Raw genomic sequence first — 5,549 nt, 5'->3', positions numbered from 1 at the left:
GAATACGTATCCGTAAGTTTGAATACGTAAAGCGTACAACGAAACACTAACTATAGTAAATTCCTAAGTTTACATGATTTTTAAATGAAAATGAGACGTAATTCATGGAAGAAAATGCAATAACATTTGGCATTTAAGATTAAAACACGAAGTTAAAACAAATGGGTACAATTCATATGGCAAAGAAAAATAAAATCAAACGTTAATTCTAGAGATAAAATGAAAATAAAATTACAATCATATGTCAAAAAAAATATAAAGGAGGAACTGAGATAAGAGAAAATATAATTACATCGAAATAGAACGGGAGAATAAAATAAAATATAATCATATTCGAAGAAAAGAATATAACAGGAGATACAAACTAAAGAGAAAATAAAATTACATATATAAAAAAACATACAACATATAAATTTAAAAGAAGATATAAAAATACACAAGGTTAATCTAGGGTTCCCCTTTTTGCTTCCTGACGCCAGGTAATAATTGAAAATGAGAGGGAAAATCAAAAATTATTTTATAAATCAAAAATCGCGAAAGTTATTTTTAAACGGTCCTTTCCCCTTTAACGTGTTAGATACGTAGTTGGCGACCGCTGGCCGCTTTCCACGCTTAGGGAAGAGAGAGAGAAAAGAGAGAGAGAGAGAAAGAAGAGTCCCGACGCGCGGTGACTCAGACTCACGGGCCTGGCGCGTGATGGGGAAGCCTTCCATCGCAGATGCGCCAGGTGTGAGTTTATAACTCTCTTTCTTCCCGGGTATTAACATGTTAAAGGTTGTGTTTGTTAGGGAGAAATCAAGGTCGTCCTAACAGCCACTCTAAAGCAATTTATCCGGAAGGTTTTCCCAGCCTGGTTTATGTTTAGTAAACACAGACGGGGATTCATTCCTGACAAATTGTTCAGAGTGGTTCTCAATTATGGGGACCGTAACAACGTGACTGAATGGCATTGTGATGCCAGTGCAATTTGTTCCGGAGCTGTGCTTTTACAAAAGATTTAAAGTTCCACCGCATCTTCTATTTCTCTAAACGCAAGACAGAAACAGAAAGTAAACAACACAGTTTAGAGTTGGAGATGTTAGCCATAATTGATGCCCTCCGAAGGTTTCGAATTTATCTATTAGGGAGACCTTTTAAAATTGTAACGGACTGTAATTCATTCGCGCTAGTTCTTAAAAAGCAGAAATGCGAACAAAATTTCGGATCACATAAAAAATTGTTGTAAGTGTATCGCCTATGCTCCAGCAATAGGTAAGGTGAAAGGCTTCACGTTGATGATTCCAACGGGTACTAAGCCTTTCGAAACAGTACACATCGATCACGAAAATATTGTTGATTCGCGGGTCCCAGGTAAAAAGCATATTTTAGTAGTCATAGATGGTTTCACTAAATTTATTAAATTTTACCCAACCAAGTCCAGGACCTCCGCAGAGGCTTATTGTGTACTTCAGAAGAATTTGGTAGTTTTATGGCAGAATATGATATTAAGCACGTCAATGTAGCTATAGGATCACCGCAGGCAAATGGCTAAGTAGAGCGGTCGAATCGTTTTCTTGCACCTATGTTAACAAAATTAAGTGATCATAATTCTGGAAAAGCTTGGCGAAACTCCTTGTACAATGCTATTTGGCGTAGGACCACGTGGTAAGGTAGACGATAAAATAAAAGAATTTTTAAAATCAGAAATTAATGTCAACGATAGAGATTTAGAAAGATTGTGTACCAAAGCCAGCGAAATGGTTGAGAAAACCAGATTTAAAATAATAATTATACCAATAAGAAACGTAAAATTGCGTTTAATTATGAAATAGGCGATTATGTCATGATCAGGAATTACGACAAAACAAAAGGTTTATGGCGGAGGAGCTGAAGTGTCCGAAGTGTCATAGCGTCCGGACTGTTCCAGGCGACCCGATAGTGCGAAGGAAGAAGAGAGAGGTCGAGAGAAGTGGAATTTTGAAGTAGGAGAGACGAAGACAATCAAGCGGACGATTTCCTTGAGAGCAAGGGAGGATGAGCAAGAGGAAGAGAGAGGCCCTTAATCTTGGAGGTAAAGAGCAGTCTGCAGGAAGTCTCAAAGGGCGTCTAAGCAGTGGCGGGTACGCTTGCCAGGACAGGAACGGGATGATTTATTCACAGGAATAGGTTGTATGGAGGAGGAGCCTTGGAAAGAAGTAAAGAAAAAGGTTGCGGAGCTGCGAGTTAGCTTACAGACCTCTGAAGAGACGAGAGAGATAGAAAGAGAGAGGTGAACGGAGCTGCTAGAGCTAACCGGTCACAAAAAGAAGAACAAATGCAAGCTTGTGGAGCTGCTAAGAACTTACCAGCCTTAAAATAGGTATAGTGAGGAAGGCTTGTGGACCTGCAAAAGAGCTTACTGGCCTCTGGAAAGAGAGAGATATATTGGAGGATGGAGAGAAAGGAAAATAATAGAACGCTGAAATTATTTTCGGATTCGAAAGCACTATATATTGCTAAAAGAAGTTGGTACACGAGGTTCCGGAGACGACCGAGGGACTAAGGTTACTCAATCGATCTTCTGCGACAAGAGTGCGTTATGTCGGTTGAACGCTACCTTCTTTATTCTCGCTGACCGCGCGTCAGCCGGCCAGCGATTGGCCCGGATCTCTCGGACACTCGCGTCGTGGATGAAGGGACATTGCGGCCACTTCTGGCATCCCTCCCTTTGCAAAGATGTGCGCGCCGCTCAGTTTTGAACCGTGCTGTATTTTCGTACAAATTATACTAACTTTACAAAAGAATAAAATCACAAATTTGCATGCACGGTACAGAATAGACATTTTAAAAGTAAAAATTCGTAAATAACCTTTATAATTATCAAAGCATAAAAAGTAAAGGCATCGCTTACGAAGGCATGAAAATCATAATCGGAAAAAAGAATAAATGGTAAAGCGGAAATAAGAATTAACATTACTGACTACAAGGCAAAATATAAAGTTGACAGTATAAACTAAATAAGTGTAATTCGTAAGCGAAATATAAGAAACCAAGATAAAATTATCATAAATTGCAAAATAAAGAGTAAATTACAACTTAGAAAATCACAAAAAAAATTGAAAATACGAGGAGTAAAAATAAAATTAAACTAGAATTTACAAAAATTATGAAAGAGAAATTAAATTAAGAGAATTACAAAGAGTAGAAACATGAAAGTAAACTATACGTTACGAATTTCACAAAAATAATAAGAGAGAAATTAAAATAAAATAATACTTACAAGGAGAGAGATTTAGATATGAGTTAAAAATAAAACTTACGGAATCAAGAAATTAAAATAAAAAATTGCGCACTTAAAATTAAACCTAAGTAAACTATGTACAATTTTAATTCAACACAAGAAAGTCTTAAATTATGGTTGTTCCCTAACTCCCCCTGGTTTAAATTTTTAGAATTTTCAAGAGACTAAGATTATATTATTTCAAAAATACATATAATCCTTTTAACTCTACGTAATAGATACGTAGGAGTTGGCAGCCACTGGCCGCTTTTCCACCGAGAGGAAAGAAAGAGAGAGAGAGAGAGGGTGAAAGAAACGTGAGGCATTTCTTCCAGGCTTGGCGCGTGATGGGAAAATCTTTCGATAACAGATGCCCCAGGTGTGATTTACAACACTCTTTCTTTCGTCTAAGTCAGCGATTCCCAAACTTTTTATGCACTTTCTGGGGAGCGGCAGGGCCGCCACCCTCACATTTTGTCACAATACCCTGCCGCCAACAGGGGACACTTGACCGCTTTACACCTTGACACATCATGCTTCACGCGAGAGAATTAGAACCGGTTGAGAAAAATTTAAATGTGTTAATATGTTAATAAATTAAATTTTAAGTAGTTGAGTCAATTTCCTAATCTAATTTTAAGCAAATGAAAAGAAAGTTGATGAAAATCGGTTAATATCTTTAATGCCAGCTGACAGTTCTTGTAATTTCGCGTGTTCTTAACGATATGCTTAATTACTCAAAATGTTGACCGATTTTCACAAACTTTTTATTTTCTTCAAATTACATCAGGAAAATGATTCAGGTAATTAGAATTGAATTGAGCCATATCTTTAGGATTTTAGTTATTGAAACAGCCTTAAATCTCATGACAATATAAGGGTCATCATAGCGGGGGGGGGGGGGGCTGCTGAGTGGCTGGGCCCAGGCTGGCTTCCCCCTCGGGGGTTCTCGACCCGGGGTGGCATCCCCCTGCCGGCGGCAGCCTCATTGGCCGGAGGCACTAGTTTAGGAATCGCTGGTCTAAGTGTTGTGACTTATGAAAGGGAAAGCGAGGTCGTGAAACTAATAATAGAAAGCAATTCAACCTGGAAAGTTTCCCCAGCTCAGGTTTATGTTTAGTAATCACGAGTAGGGGAACTATTCGTCGAAAATTGCTTTCCAATGGTAGAGCTCAAAGGAAAATTGAGAAATATGTCAGAATATCTGTGAATATTTCGGGATATTCCGGAATATTTTAGAATATTAAAAATATTTGAGACTATCAAAAATATCAAGAATACCAAGAATATTGAAAGAATACGTATATGGGAATATTTAGTCAATTTATCAGGAATATTGGAGTGATCGACTTCTCGGCATATCGAGATAAATTGGTTTAAAAATATGACATTTTGCAGAAACTATTTTTTATTTTGGGTACATGTTACAATTCAATCTTTGGTATATATTTATAACCGAATCCATTTGAAATCAGCAGGCACCTACACTTAAAATCACAGAATTTCTCGAGAGCCAAATATGTTGTTTTTTTAAAGGAAATTATCCTTTTTTTGTTTTCGAAATTTGAAGAAAATTGGTTGAATTTGGAAAAGTTCAGTTACCAATTTAAAAATGATTAGTTTCCATGTGATTTGAATTTAGCACAAATAATTGAAATTTTAAAGGCTTTGATTATAAAAAAGTTTTAATATCACAATTTGCGGTGAATATAAATTTTGTTAGTTTTAAATGAAGTTCAAATTCTGTAAGTTTCAAAGTTCTGGAGTAGAATTTTTTTCTCATTTTAATGTTTCCCATTTTAAATTTTTATTTAGTTTGAAAGTTTGTTCAATGTAATTGAACGCATTCATTGATTTTCCAGCAATTCGCCTAATTAGCTTTAAATCCAAATTATATTTCCTTTCTGTAATAACAATTTTAAATTTTAGAATTTCAGAAGCTTTAACTTTGAAAGATTCAATTTAGTTTTCAATATTAAGTTGTCAAATATTGATCGCTTTGAATTTATAATTTTTCAAATTCAAACGTTTGCAATTTTTAATTATTTAACGTTGAACGCTTTTAAGTATAAATAATTTTCAATAATCTAATATTAAAATATTTAATTTTCACGGTTTTGAAATTGCCATATTTTATAAATTTTTTATCCGAATTCATTCAATTTCGTGATTCCTAAATTCAGAAGAAAATTGTGTGTAAAAATAAATAATACGAGGGTGGATTGATAAGTTTCCGGCCTGACCAAGAGATGGCGCCACTAGGCCTACCTTGAGGTGGTGTTCTATAGTACCATCCTTAGATAGCTTGTAG

This window comes from Belonocnema kinseyi, chromosome 4 (assembly GCF_010883055.1).
Source record: "Belonocnema kinseyi isolate 2016_QV_RU_SX_M_011 chromosome 4, B_treatae_v1, whole genome shotgun sequence".
Taxonomy (NCBI): Eukaryota; Metazoa; Arthropoda; class Insecta; order Hymenoptera; family Cynipidae; genus Belonocnema; species Belonocnema kinseyi.
The sequence above is the reverse complement of the archived record's forward strand: the minus strand, read 5'-3'. Positions refer to the sequence as shown.